This window comes from Scomber japonicus, chromosome 18 (assembly GCF_027409825.1).
Source record: "Scomber japonicus isolate fScoJap1 chromosome 18, fScoJap1.pri, whole genome shotgun sequence".
In the NCBI taxonomy this organism is placed as follows: Eukaryota; Metazoa; Chordata; class Actinopteri; order Scombriformes; family Scombridae; genus Scomber; species Scomber japonicus.
In genome coordinates, this window is record NC_070595.1 from 18,222,166 (window position 1) to 18,238,286 (window position 16,121).

At 42.6% G+C, this 16,121-nt stretch overlaps 1 protein-coding gene across 7 annotated transcripts in view; it reads right to left on the reverse strand.

Moving 5' to 3' along the window:
* The window catches only part of arhgap23a (Rho GTPase activating protein 23a), a 69,654-nt gene that overhangs the window by 31,763 nt on the left and 21,770 nt on the right, over positions 1-16,121 (reverse strand). Inside the window, exon 1 of one of the 7 annotated variants that reach the window (XM_053338069.1) lies at positions 8,504-8,611. The exons of the other annotated variants lie outside the window; for them this stretch is intronic. The gene's annotated coding sequence lies outside the window, so the exon portion shown is untranslated. Of the gene's footprint in view, positions 1-8,503; positions 8,612-16,121 lie in introns of those variants that run through there. 7 annotated transcript variants of the gene reach the window in all.

A 16,121-nucleotide genomic window follows, 5' to 3' on the forward strand; every position in this document is an offset into this window, starting at 1 on the left:
GGGAGCTAGGCTCCTGCTAAACCCCAGCATGGCAGAACAATAATGCTCTTTTAAACAGCTGAGAGCTGCAACCTGTTTGAAAAGTGGAGCTTTACGGATGTTACAAATGCTGACGAGCCTTTAATCCTGATAGCCACTGTCTGCACCCAGCAGCCCAGAGTTGGGCTGCCAAGAGGGAACGAGAGAGGGAAGCTGAAAAGTCAAGCCTGATAATTCCTGGACTCACCGGCCACACGGAGGGTGCACTCCACCACCTCTGCAGGTCTAAATGCATCCTATGTCTTGTGAGGGAGATGCATGATGTGTCTGAATATCCTGCTGTGCTCTTATCACCAAAAAAGTAAACACTGTGCCTGAAAACCGAGGATTCAAAATAAAGAGCAGTGCATGCAGCTCCAGTTTAGATGCTGTACATCCCTCTGTAATTTACACAACAAGACGTTTATTAGCCATGCAGCTTCTGTGTGTGTTTGCACGTACTTCTGAGTCAATATGAATAAAGTATGTGTGCACTAAAACCAGTCTAACACCATTGTCGGTTCAACTAGCCTAACAGGTGGTGATGCAATATCAGTTAAACAGGGTTTTCTACTTGAGCGGCAAAAACATATTGTACTTTTTTTTTTGTCTAACTGAAACCTGCTTCTATGCCAGCCATGCCAATGGTCTTGTTTTACAGTTGTGATAGTTATTTCGGCTTTTCTAATTTAAATCCCAAACCCAAGCCTATTTGGACAAATAGCTGCAGTTTTAGAATAACTTTTCCGGCATGATGTGGTAGCTGAGTGGGCAGAGGCATGTGGCATGCAGTCAGTGTATGACGTGAGTTTAAATCTGGACCCTGATCTGTTATCCTTCCTTTAACTGTCTGAAAGAAGGGGAAGAGCCATAAAAACAGCACATTAAATTATGATTTATGAGTGCTTGGTATTTTTGCAGTTCGAAATAAAGATAGTTATCAAGGAGTGTTTTTACAGTGTGTACTCAACGCGAACAGTCTTTGTCAGAAATAGGATATGAAAGTTTGTCCCTTTTTTTTCTTCTATGGTTATTTGTTCTATATTATGAGATCTATATAAATTTGATCTGATGTTTGATTTTAATCAATCATCTTTACAAACTATGCGGGTATTTTTCCAGCTGCAGACTGCTTCAGGTAAATAAAGACAACACTGGGAACATAAAAAAGATGATGGGAAGCCAGTACTATAATCTGTCACGCAACACAAAGAAGATCTCAAAGATATCACAACAAACAAAAATTACAGACTTATGATCTGACGCACAGATACAGAACTTTTATGATGCAAAGCTGTAAGCATGTGGATAAGTATCGCTGAAATACGCATGGTACAACTTAGCATAATCAGCAGAGGTCAGACAGTGGTGACAGTTAAATGGAATAGCACTGCCTCCACACTTCCAAAGAAACTCCTTTTCTGTAATGTACACCTCTGTCCTACAAAAAAAAAAAAAGTGTTTGTCCCAGCTGTGTACGTACAGCCTCTCTCTCTCCTCCCCCCACACTCACATTCCCAATTGTGGCATTTCTTAACTGTGTCAGTGAGGCAAGTAGTGGGGGGGTGGGGGTGTAACAAGCAGGAAAATGTGAAAGGAATGGAAGTAATATTCCACATAAATGCCCGCAATAAAATGAGCTCATATGGGGGGGGGGGGAACGGTGCCCTGAATTCAGAGGGCATTGGGGGCGGGGACGCACAATCACATAGCTCTCACGACTCGCTGCCCCCACAACACCTTGCTAAAAGTGGCACTTTGCAGCTCCCTTCATCTGTCTTTAGCCACTAATTAGAAACAGCTCAGAGGAGGAGAGGGTCAACAGGCCACACATCTAGTATCGCACTGAAGAAAACACGAGTCAACTAAAGATACATTTTCTGTCAATAAATCAGTTGTCAGGTTTATCAATAGTTATAATGGCTTTATCCATTCTGTTTAGGGTAATATCTTCATTGTAATTCATATGATATAATTGTGTGTTAAGAATAATGCCAGCTACATGAGAAAAGTAGCTTTAAAGACATCATGTAGAATAATTTTATATATTTGAATATATACAACTGATTCTCTGAAATCGCCACTTATTAATTACACTATATTTACTGTCTGCCATTTAGTTTTAGAGTGTCTGAATTTTGAGTTTGTATATATAACCGCTGTATTGTGTCCTCAAAAATCCCACAACAAAGCAAACTTCAGTAGCGTCCATGTTATTCTGCTAACAATCTCACAATGCAATGTGCCACATTTTATAGATGGAAAAGTTACCTTATATGTAGGGAGTAGTGAATGAGTGATCAAGGAGGTGATTTTGGACGCAGCCTGTTTCCGATGGCTGTTTGCCTTGTGATGATTACTGATTTTTAGTCACATGTTACGCAACCGTTTACCATTACATCACCGATTATAATCTGGAAATGTAATCACAAATCACAAATAACAAATACACACCAAACATTTATGTGGTGATATAAACCTATGACAACCTGTTCAGCAGAGCAATGTTTAAGCTGACAGGTGATGGAAATGTTTAAGCTGACAGTTTTTTCTTAATTTGACAGCTTAATTTAATCCATCAACACAAAGTCACATCAAAACATTTGCGGGAAAAAGTTTAAGACAGAGTGAGCGCCAGACACAAACAGCCTGCAGGCAAAACAAAAATCTGCCTGGAAACACCGAAAGGTTAAAGAATATGTCAACAACTAAAGTGGTTAAAAGACGCCGCACACAATGGTTACAGTTACAAACAGATACTTTGTTGACTTGTATGACTGGCAAATCCCACACAGTGGTTTCTGCAGAGCATTCTGCCGTGGTCTTAATTCTGGAGAACCACAGTAACAATACATTGGCATCATCTCAGTCGGTAAAATGCAGGATGGTTTAGATGCTCAAGTCAACTACATTGTGCTGGAGTGATTAACTGTCAACTGAACAATTTAAGAAAATGTATCTACTGTAATTTTACTAATTGGTTGACTGTTATAACTAATATATAATTTTAAAAGCTGATTTTAGCTCCTGCAATGTGAAAACTTGTACTTTTTCTTTGTCTTATTATAATATGAAATCAATCCTTTTGAGTTCAAGTGTTAAAATTGAATAAACTAAACAATGAATTGTGTGATCTGTAAGATAACTGACCATTACCTTCTTTGGCAATGCATAAATACTCCAGATTATTTTATAAACTTTACATATAAAACATTTAATTTAAAATCAATAAGGATCAATCAATCAGACTGAAATTATGCAATTGCTCCATATCTGGCCAGGTAGACTGCAGGTAGATGGGTGACCTCTCCTTACCCTGGGCTGATGTGAGCTCTGGCTGTGCCCAATGGGCATTGCAGGTGGTGGGGATGGCGGTGGCCCTGTAGCACCACGGAGCACCGCCAGCCAGATGCAGCGAGGTTCAGGAGAGCTGCAGTCCACCCCCACCGGGTTCTGGAAGCTCCAGTCAGACCCGGCCGGCGCAGGGCATGGGAGCATAGCAGCGGGCATCGGGGCGCGGAGTTTGCTCAGATCCGCATCGCTCACTGCCCACATGGGCCGCACACACACACTCAGGTGCCTAAACCAGGTCGTGGACAATGTCCAAATGCCGAAATATAGAATTATAATCAAGCCAAGAGAGGATGGGTGGTTTTAGTGGAGCTTGCAGACCCTCCTTCTTGGATCCTCTGGTCATTCACTGGAGTCTAAACTTTCCATCTCCTGGCTCTGATCCATCGCTGTTGCTGCTGAGCATCCACCAAGTTTAATCCCACAAGTTCCACATCATGTCGAGGGAGAAGGCAAATCAGCTCTCTGAGACTCTCACACACATTAAAACACTCTCAGAGGGGGTTCAGTCCAGAGGAGGCAGAAGGCAGGCTCCTGGGCAGCAGATGGAGGAGTGTGTGTGGCGCAGGGATCAGAGGTAGGTCTGGTTTCACTACAGACACACACAGAGAACAACTGACAGCGTCACTCCCCTCGGTGTCCGGTGATGTTCTGCGTACAAAGCCACTCTGTCCACCCCCAAAACACACACTGCTGTCCCAGAGGGCTGGATTCCCTGTCTCTCCTCCCTCCCACTGCTCTCTCTCTCTCTTTTTCTCTCTCTTCTTCCCTCTATATCTGCCAAAACAAAATCCCTTCATCTCAGTCCCATCTCTTACTCTTTATCTCAACAAGCATCAGTTATTTCATCCTTCAGTTTGTCCTTGCTTTTATTTGCTTCCCTTTGTCTTTCTTCCTTGTTTTTGTTGCTGCCAAACAATCTTTTCAACGTCCAAATGAACCGGTCTGACAGTCATCGGAAAACAAACAACCGTGCCGTACAGTAAACTGAAACTCCAGACGCTGAGGGTGAACGGGTGCCTGGCTGCAGCGGTTAACAGTCCTGATGGAGGTATCTTCTGTGGCTGGCTGCTGATAGGTGAAATCTACTCCAGATCTCTCCTGTGCCGCAAAGAAGACGAAGCCTGGTGGATGCACGTGTACTACATGTGTGTGTGTGAGCGACACAAACACAGTGACAAAGCTGTGATCCCAGCGCTAAACTCCACAAAAGCCGGCCCTGCCTCCACCGCCTCCCCTCCACTCAGGAGGGAGACAAACAAAAAAAATGGCCAATTTCCAGCACAAAGAGAAAAGAAAACATTTGCCTTGCTGCTGTGTTCACTGTTTCACTCCCTTTTTCTTTTTTTGCTTAAGAGGGGAAAATATAGAGGAGGGAAGATAATAATGGGAGGAGAAAATGGAAAAAAGCTGGAGGAGAGAACGGAGGCACAAGCGTTACCATCATTGGAAATGCTCTCAAAATAAAAAGGCTGCTACTGGATGTCAACATGACCTCTTTATCAAAACTACTCCCTCACATACACACACAACTATTCACAGGATCCACCCACACACCACAGTGATACCTAAACACCATGCCACTAAATCAGTCAGTAAAGGTGACCTGCCCCCCTTCGTCCAGCCGCCCACACAGAAAAGTTCTCACCAAACAGCCAGGCGTCCAGGATATGTGCGAGAGCGGCAGACAGGTGACCATGTTGTAGACAACCGACTTTCACCATCCAACGCTCATCCCTGTTAATACGCCGTACATCCTCTACCAGTAAGGTTAGACAGGTTTCACCTGCCGCAGAGCTGGGCAAGTATCAACTTGATTAGAGAGAGTTGTCATCCACGTACAGAGACTATACCCTCTGGATATGCTGCACTTCGCCTACAAGAACCCACACTGCAGGCTTTAATGGTTTACCATTAAAGCCTTGGTAATTTATAAGATTATTAATTAACAGAGAGGTAATCTGAGGTATCACAATGCAAACTGCCAGATCTATGAAGGAGTGATCAATTAAAAAAATAAATGCCTTCAGGTTTTTTCAATGGGAACAGGTACACATCATAGCTGTACAATGACTCATACCCCATTATCACCACAATTATCATATTTGTAATATTTACATGTACATGAGATTTTTTTAGAATAAATATATTACATGTTACAAAAAACACAAACAATAAAAATGAAACACAAACTATAAAGAAAATACAATATTTTTTCCTTCTGTGCACTTAAGCACTTAAATAATGCACTTTTATAAAATTTGGAGACTAACAAGAATTGAGTTTTCAAATAAGTGCATATATCCTTGCAAGTATGGGTCGAGATCCAAAAGTGCTGGTTACTACATTTCCCATAACGCAACCTGTTTGTGCCTACATCTTTAACCTCAGCTTTCCAACACAGAAGTAAGGCTGTAGAAGAAAAACTTCTGAATGTATTGAACTTTTAAAAAAACGGTTGTATTGCCTATGAATTGGACCATTTTTGCAAATATAACAAACTAGGTTTAGAAGGATCTAAACTCAACATCATCCCCAGTTTAAATAGTTTATTGAGTCAGCACAGGCTTTCACTAATATGCACATATACTCTCACACAAACACGCACACCATTTACTGTATGTGTGAACACAAAGGCTGCTTCTCTCGCGCACGCACACACACAAACACACACCACATGTCCCACTGAGTCACAGTTGAGTATAAATACACTAGGCTATGTAATTAGGGTTCCTCATAAAGTCAGAAGGCTGTGGCAGTGGGGGGGGTTTCTCTTCTCTCTGTGGTTCAGACCAGAGCTTTTGGGTTCGACGCACCGCCAAGCGGAACCGCCCTGCAGTGAGACGAGCATATCACCGGCGAGCGCAGGAGGAGGTCTGATTCTTCTCCAGGAGGGAGAGATGTGAGAGACGACCACACCCGTGTTAGGAAATCATAGACGGCTGCCAGTGCATGGAGTAGCGACTAGATCATAGTGCATCTCTGGTGGGAAGCCAGAGTCAGGTTTAATATCTGAAAATACACAAGTACTCCGTTTCACAGTGGCAGCGCTGAGTGAGGATTTCATATCACATTATTCACAATAACAGTTAGTTTTGGCACGTAGAGAGCAGTGCCTAATTTGGAAACAAAAGGTCTCTATCTGTCCAGCTCCCTCTCTTTCTCTTTCTCCCTTTCATGAAGCATTTAAAAAAGAGGAGAATGAGCATGAAGAGAGGGAAAAAAACCTGGAGGTTGACAAAAGAGAAATGAACAAAAAAGTGTTGAGTTACAGTTTACATGGAGGACACATGGTCACACATGAAGAGCTGTGACAATAGCACCCCTCCCACCACTGACCCACACTGCCTACTGTTTGGCTGAAGCATGCCTGAGCAGGCAGACACATATCCATCATCTGCCTGTGGGCCTAATGTACATACATCACCAGAGAATACCTCCCTTATCTGACCACTATTGGATTTCCAAACACACTACACCCTACAGACAGCACCAACTTCAAATTAAACATTTTTGTTTCATAACCTGACAGCACAAAGCTCTAGGGGTCAGGAAATCAAAGGCAGACACGCGCTGGTAATCTTTGAGGAGCGATGCCTCGTTGCCTCCTGCCCCGGGCCCCTCATGCTCTCTGATAACAAACACATCAGTGGTAAGTGAAAGGCATGAGGGAGGGAGTGCGAGAGGGAGGTAATGTGGGGTAGAGCAGAGCACGGTTGTTGGAGTAACGGACAGATTAGTTTGGTGATATGTTTTAATCCCTTTCATACTCATAACATGACCACAGGCCAACAGATTAACACAGGTTCAAGTCCTCCCCTCTTTTTTCCACTGCGGCTGCCATGGAAGACAAAATAAAGTTTTCTCCTCCCTGCTGTGTCTACATATTGAAACAAAGCTGTGAGATAGAGAAATAGGCTGATGCTTGATGTTTTGGGTTTGTGGATGACAGGAAATACACAGGAAAGAGAAGAGTGAGGAGATTCAGTGCAAACAGCCAGAGACTGCTGAGTGAGCCTTTAGTTGGTCACAAATAAACCAAGTCCTAGACACAACCATGGGGTGTTTTCGCTAAACACAGGCTGCAACAGTTCAGAAGAGGACGGAAAAAGGGTCAGCGAAGGACAGGCTGGAGTTGATGCTCACAATGAAACTCCTAAAAACTGACACCACAAAGACAGTGATGTCTAGAGAAGAGCCAGAATCTGAAGCCTCGAAATACAAAGAGTCTTCAGCTCAGAGTGTGAATCCTGTCCCCTACTGGTGGGAGAAACACTGTAATGACTAAGTCCTGACTCAACATGTGGTGCGGGAGGTTTCATGTCTTGAAGCAGCAGCCACATGAATTATCTAGTCATCGCACCGTTGCCATAAATGACAAAAATGATGCAATTGTACCACAAAAATAGGCATGATGCACACCAGTGGGTACCAACTTCCCAAAAGGTTCACAAGAGGAATCTAAGTGGTCACAAGATGACTAATGTAGGAGGAGGGAATCAAAAACATACGTCTAAACTTAGCTGTATTGTTTTTTCTTTTAAGTTTAACAAAGAGAAGAACACTTGATCTTAGACATCTCACACATTCAGATTATACTTTGTCTTAAATTGAGCCAAAAAAGGTGGGAAACAATTAAGGTATAGTGGAGGAGATTATCTCTATATCCAGACAGACCTGACCAGTAATCTGCAGTTTCTACAAAAGCATTCTACAAAAGCACTTGAGTGAAAAAAGGACGCAGCTGTTTTAAGCAGGTTAATTTTAACTATAATCTCCAGTAAATCCCCTCACTGTAGAACCTATAGGCCTATTTAGCTGCATTCTGAGTGCAGTTACCACCCAGCAGCCACTAGAGGGCAGCTACAACACAGAGGCTGATGGCAGATGGGTGGGGAGAAGCTCAGAGGGCACTGGGACATAGGGGACAGAGCAAAGGGTGGAGACTCAACATGCAGCCATATACAACTGCACAGTTTTTACCACGGTGGCAGACATAAGGGTATGTGGGCAGGATGGGAAAGTGCAAGGTGTGAACATAGAAAGCAGCTATCTGTGGTCTTAATGTCAGCACTAATAGATGACATCAGAGTCAGGGTGGGAGACTGTGGAAAGGAGATCAGAGAGGTCACACCTGTTGTGGGCTTTGAGGTGGAAACAGCCTCGAGAAGTTTGGAGACACGAGCAGGTGGACTCGGAGATTAAATGTTTGAGGGTCAGATATCCCATCAACCCACAGCTGAGGGGGAGCTGGGTGGTCCACCCCCCTCCCCTCTCTCTCTATCCCTCTCTGACTGGGACTGATGCAACAACAACAAAACAACAATGCACGGCTCACTCTTGCAGACTGGAGGATTAAAGCAGTTAAAGCAGCCCAACTGACCATGTGTTCCTCCTCATTATGTATGCATTCTTTAAATGAGCCTATTGATGAGCTTGTGTGTTTTACAGTACAACCACGTGAGGTCAGGCCATGTGAGTCAAGTTTCCTGAAACTGAAAGTATTCAATTCCCATTTAACTTTCCGTTACTCCTATACTCAAACATAAACTATAAACCATCAGTGCACTCACTGACATTTAGTTTAGTTTGTCGGTTTTTATAATAAATATTTGACATTTTTTGTCACATATTCACTAGTTCTAGTTTCTCAAATGTGCGGATTAGTTGCTTCTTTATATCTTAGTAAAACTTAATATTAAATGTTTCTATATCCCCCTGCTGTTGAAGATATTACAAGATAAATGGACTTTTTGGTGAGTTTATTTTGTAAAAAAGACATCATCTTGGGCTTTGGAAATTTAAAATGACAATTTCTCAACAGTTTGTCAGACTAAATGATCAATTTGCAACTCTAATTTATGTTTGTCCACTTACACAATATACTGTAACTGCAAAGCCAGCCAAAAGACAAGTCAGACCATTTGGGATTTATAACACAAATATGTGATTGGCTGACTCAGGAGGAGTGTGGATGTGTCCATCATGCTACACATGCCACAGAGGATTGTAGGATACATGAGTCAGCCAGCCAGCCAAGCATCTACGTAAGCCAAAAAAAAAAGGAGATACAGAGTGGGAACGACTGCACGTTTATGAGGAGGAGGGGGGGGGTTAACAGATGTTGTAGAGTGAACACCGCGAGGGAAAAACTTACCGTGCATAAAAAAAATGAGGGCAGAGATTGATCTAAAGCAGAAACAAGAGGCAGGATGTTGGAGAGAGCAGATGTTAAAAAAGGGAGCAGAAGGGAGTTTCAGACATTTCAGCAGAGACAGCGATGACACACACACACACTTATTTACTCACAGATACACTCTAATTAGCTCCCGTATATCTCCTCCTCTCCATTGCATCAACTGAGACATGGATTCTTTGACTTTAGCGCAACACGCTGAAGCCGAAGGACTCACTTGCATGACTGAAAGCTAAACGAGAACACATTAGCACACATTTGCTACCATGCGTGCAGGTCACATTCAGTGGAATCTTGGTATGTTGATTAATTATTTAATGCTATTAGACTTGAGTTAGTGTGTGTGTGTGTATATGTGTGTTTCAAATAAGCATTCAACCCTGCTGTGATGTTATATCTTCAATTGAGCAACATTTCATAATCTAAAGAGTTGTTTTTTGGTGTGTAATCATTCATTTTATACAAACTGGATGTTGGTAAGTTTGTGTGTTTGAGAGAGAGAGAGAGAGAGAGAGAGAGAGAGAGAGAGAAGAAGAAATATTGATAGAGAATACCACAGCTAAGCACACACTTTATGTTTTCTAGCATAGCAGGCACTAAGTGGAGGCATGGTGCTCCACTTTAACCTAATTAGCAGGGAGTGTCTCTTGCAGCAGAGAGAGCTTTCTTTATGTTCAGGTCTCATCTACAATGAAACAATGGAGACAAAAATGAAAATAAAGCATCTTTTAAACAATTAAAGATTTGTTCTGCCACTACCCAACATAAGGATAAAGAGAATTTTAGCATTTTAATGGCATTTATACCACAAAAAGTGATCATTTAAAATCTAACTCTGACCTCCTTCTACAAACTCAGCCTCTCTCTCCAGGTTGTCAAGCTTCTTCCTGACACCCGTCTTCACCCTAATCACAGTCACCCATCACCCATCACCTCCATGCAGACAGTTGCCATGAGAACCAACAAGGTGCCTCTGTTCGAGCATGAGAAAAAAAAAGCTTGCAGGCAGACAAGTTTGACGGCAGAGATGTTTATGCTCATTATAGGTTAGAAATTGGCTTTCACAGCTGATTTTCCTGAGCGGGAAATTTTCAGGAATTCAATCGTGGACCAGTTTGTACCTTTAGGATTATTATTTGATACATGTTTGATTCACAACTTTAATCTGGGATTTAGCAGCAATCAGATTGTCACTTAATTCTGACCTGGCAATAACCTGCAAAGTTATGAAAATGAAAGAGGAAAAAAAACACTACAGTCACAATGAAAGATATTCCACCTCTATGTTTGTTTCTCTTTCATGTTGAAGCTGCGTGAGAGGTCGTAGGTTCAACTGAATCGCCAGGAATGCTTAACTGAAAACAAATCGGTTCCACTTAAATGTATGATATCTTCTCACAGTTTGTTCAGCGTGCCCTCTCACTAAACACTAAACACTAACCTGAAAAAAACAGGGACAAACCAACGAGGCAATCTTAAAAATTCAAATGCTTTCCAACTGCCACATCCTGCTGTTTCTGAGTGCTACCATGAGGCGGTGGTTTGGTTTCATCAGGTATCTTCCAGCTGTGCTTTCTCTCTCTCTCTCTCTCTCTCTCTCTCTCTCACTCTCTCTCTCTCTCTCTCTCTCTCTCGAGTAGATACAACTGTCTCCTGATGGGTGTGTACCATATACCATGAAGCCTTAACAACATTAGGCCCAATGACGACATCTGGCAAAGAGCTAACCCTGCTCTCCTTGCACTGTATCCCCCCCTGCCCCCCCCCCTCTCTCTCTCTTCTCCCGTGTACTGACCACAACCGCTGGGAGCAATCAGAGCGTCACGTCTGAGCTCCACTGCAATAAGAACCCACCCCCCTCTCCTTCCCTTCTTCTTTTTTTCTGCCTCTTGCTCTTTTCTTCTCTTTCTTTCCTGGTTGTTTTCAGAAGCAGGCCTCAGCGGCGTGCAGCTCCAGAAAACCACAGGGCTCCAGCAGGCCTCTTGAATCTCTCCACCCCCTGTCTCAGTCTAGGCGAAGGAAGGCCATACTTGGAGCCCCCCCACCCCCCTCCTCCCTTTGCTTGGCTGCTTTCTTCCCCCTCTGCAGGCCCACATGTATATATTTAGCTCATCTCTGCCTCTGTGTAATTAACAGATGAAAATTATAACTCTGGGACTCGAAGATGACGTTGTCGTTCTCCTCGGCTAAACCTGGAGCTGGACCCAGGCTTGCATCTCAGCCTATAGGCCCAAAACCAGGCAGCTGTCCAACATTTGGGGCGTGGTGGCGCCCAGACCGAGCCAGCTTGGGAGGTTAACTGATGGAGGAGAGAGCTCTGAGCCAGGGAGGAAGAAAAAAAAAAAAAAAGAAGGAGAGAGCAAGACTGAAAGAATGGAGTCTGAATGTTTATTAGAGCAAGCGAGATGGCAACCTGGAGTTTCCATTTGAGGTCATCTGGTTTTTACATTCCTGCCATGCACCACCGCTCACACCACGCTGAGGAAGTCCTCCATCGCTCTGTTCACACACGATCCCCCAGTCTAGCAAGTCTCAAATTGGGAGTCTGGGGGTGTAGACTGGCCATTTAGGGAGCCCTCAAAGCAGCGAGGAATAGTTTAATTTAATCGGATACTCCAATGTTCAGGTTCAGCTGGCAATATGATCACTTAGGAATCTGTGAATTATGTCTACGTATTGAGGGAATGTTAATGTAAAAGACTTTGAGATTTGATGGTATATATACAAAGCTTTTGCAGATGTACTCAAGCAGCTGGAGTTATTCACTCAGAGTTTCTCCAATATTAGTTTTTTCAACCATCCTAAATTTCTCATGCTCGTGACTCTGCAGGCTCACACTGACCTCTTTAAAGCTTCTTCAAGCAGCAGAAGACCGTGCCACTGGGCGAAAGATGCTTGCACAACATAATCAATTACTGTGTGAATTTTGAGTTTGACAAATCAAATCTCCTACCCCGTAAAATCTGAATTTGCTCCAATCTAGTAAACCCTGAAGCCCAAAGCAAAGCAAACTCTCTCTCTCTCTCTCAAACATGTGATGCAAGCAGAACTTACAGAGTGCAGTTCATTTATGTGAGCTCTGCTTCTCGCACTGTATGAACTGATAAACCTGATGATCCAGAGATTATATCCAAAGCAATCCTGGCCTTTGCCCACCCCCACCCCCACCCCCACCCCCCCTCCCTTCTCTTCTACACTCCCCAGTGGCACAAAGATGATACACAGATACTGAACAGCATGTTTTGAATACAAGAGGATCGGCCCACGCTATCATTTCATCTGCCTGCTCCTTCCTGTTGATACTCTTCGGACTGTAAAACCCAACTGTATACTGACAACTCTGGAGGACAGGGATGCTGCTGGTGTCTGTGTTTTCACTGTTGCCCTTTATATGTTTAATATACTGATGAGATCCATATGTCAAGCCGATGCTGATGCCGCTTCTGTGTCTTTAGCCTCTGTCGCTCTGTATTAGCTGCTTCTTATTGCAGAGATATCTGTAGTCTGAGATAGTTCACCCCGTAGATATAAACCGTCCTCTGTGGTTTCATGACTTGTCTCACCCCAGAAGAAAAGGTCAGATGTGCAGCCTCAAGGGATGAAACAACTGGCTGTGGTCTTGCTTGTCTTCTCTGTTGCAGTTGCCCAATGGGAAGACAGAAAATGACTTTGACTGTTGACATGAGAATCACACACACGCACACATATGGTCTCATTCTGCTATTCAGATGGAAGATACACTGCTTAGAGCAAAGAGAAGGAGAGCAGATAGAGAGGGGAGGTGGATACACTAGAATCATACAGGAACAAACCTTTTATGGCACAAACCTACAAGAGGAATCGTTACTGCTTCACGGATGACATTTAGCTCAGAGAGGTATTTTCCAAAAAAAAAAGAACAGCCGAATCAGAATGTAAACATCGGGTGCACATTCAGACAGGGTTTGAAAAATGAAAGCAAAAGCCGGGAGTCCCCCTGCAAAAGGAGATGACCAAAGAAGGCAGCAAAGAGAGGATCAAAGCAAAGAGTAATTGCTCAAAGCCAGCAAACGAAGAAACAAGAAAGCTAGGAATTGGGGGAAGGTTACGGTATAAAAGGATTAAAAGAGGGGGAAAACAATCTGATCAACAAGGATGGTAGAAACAGAGAGGAAGACACTGAGGGAGATAGGAGAGAGAGCACAGCTGAGTGACTGTATTTGCATGTACGGTATTTTGGTTGAGGTGATACTTGAGGTAAGCAGTGAGTCTCTGCTCTTCTCTTCAAGCAAACTGACAAATAAAAAAGAACTGCTGTATATTTAACCAGCAATTAAACTGCCACACTTACACAAGACATGACATCTAATCTATAATCTATGTGGAGTAACGAGAGGCTTACTGCCGTGTTTTGATCAAACAGAGTAACATTTGATGTTGTGCAATGCAAATAGATTTGAAGCAGACCGTGACAGTGACTGATACAGGTGTTCACCTGTGTGCGTATCCTGGAAAATACAGGATTTATGCAGGTTGGCGTATTATTGTGAGCTGGATGCATTTACATACACAATTCAGAAGAAAAACTTACAAAGATACTATTGTATGGAGAGTAGCTGAGTAATTTAGACGTATGGCTTGTTTACTATGATCCCTTAACCTTCTAGTAAAACACAAAGAAACAGACATGACCAGTCATTTTTTTATAATGCCACCTTTTGGAAGTTTTGCAACCTGAACTTAATTTCTAAGCATAATATAACATCTGATATGTTGATATGAAAACTTCAACAGAATCATATTAACTCCTTACGTCTATCATGATGGTCTATGCTGCTCTGTGAATGGGATTTTTTCTCTCTGAACAAGTATTCAGAGGGTTCAAGCCAATTTAGTCAAAAGCATGTAACTGTCTGTCAACTCTTTGTCTATGTTTTATGTGTCTGTGGTTGTGTATAGATAAAGCAAACAAAATTTAACATAATAGGATTGGTATGCTGAAACAGAGTCAGGTTAGCATAAAGACTACCTCCAGTCTTTATGCTAAGCTAAGCTAATTCTCTGCTGGCTCAAACTTCATATTTAATGGAGTGTGGTACTAATCTTTCCATCTATGTGGGTTAAAATGATGAATTGTCACGCCCAATAATTGTATTCTTTTCTATGTCTGAATGCAGCATAACACGCACTTCCCAAAAACAACAAACCATTCCTTTAAAACTACAACGCCTGTGAAATAATGGAGAGAGAGATGACATCTTGGATCATACAAACAAAAACAACAGTTTTATCCTCGTGGAGAATCTGAGAGAGTGAGCATGTAAACAGAGGCAGTGTTGTGCTGGACCAGGAAAACCACAAGACTCTATCTCTTCCCAGCATCCACAGCTCCTCATTAGCTTCTCGATAATCTCTGTCCCGTGATGTTGCATGTCAAAACAACCCCCCCCCCCTTTCTTTCTCCCTCTCTCTCTGTTGAGACTGCTGCTTACAAATAGAGAGAAAGACATACATTCACACTGCATCACTCTTGTTTAGGAAGTAGAGACTGAGGTCAGTGAGTCAGCTCACAAACTCCAATGAAACAACAGCAATTCACTGTCTGACCTGCAATTCACAGCTCATCAACTCTCAACTAGCGCTTTGATGCACGTTGGCTGGCCGACTGCCATGTACAGTATAAACAAGGCAAGAGGAGCCTCCCTGATTGGAAAGTTATGGTACAGTGAGGAAACATCATCCGATTGAGTCCACCACTCACAACTCCTCTTCTTCTTCTTCTTCTTCCTCTTCTGTTTAACGACTTTCAGGCTGAGCTACAAAAACCAGAGCAGAACACGCAGTGAATCTCCTTGAACAAATAGATTACTATGACCTTTTACTTATGAATATTTTTACCCCATAAAACATATCTTTTCACACTAACAGCACTGAAAGAAATTCAGTATTGCTTTAGCTGAAGCAGTGCACGATTATTATTTAAGGCTTGAGGCAATGATTGCTTTACTTAGCAATAAATCTGTCAGTTCTATTTTTGATTATAAAATTGTTTAGTCTATAAACATTTGAAATCCCCAGAGCGCCGATGACGTCCTCAAATTCCTTGTTTTTAGTCCAAAACCAAAGATGCTAAATTTACAAAGATAGAATAAAAGGGAGAGAAGCTGATGAATGCTTGGTGTTTTTCTCTTAACAAATTACTTTCAATTGAGAGTTAATTGTAAACTTATTTGTAGGCCCAAAAACTAAATGATATAGATCATCTGTTTCAGCACAATAAGATTTCTTTGCACAATACACAATACATTTTTATACTAGATATGGCTAAAAGCTTATTTCCATTAGTAGTCCCTGGTTGGAGGCCACCAATGATACACAAGTTACTGAAGTAAAATATAAATGATGAAGACCATCTCAGGACAGACTCCTTGTCCTGTCCCTGCAGGAGCCTGGTGGGCAGAGTTGGCTCATCACAGAGATTCAGATTGACAGGCTTCTGTAAAGCTGGTTAGCACTCAGTCACTTGTCTCTTCTCTCCTCTGGCTTCCACCATGTTTAGTTTTCATTGTGTTTAGTT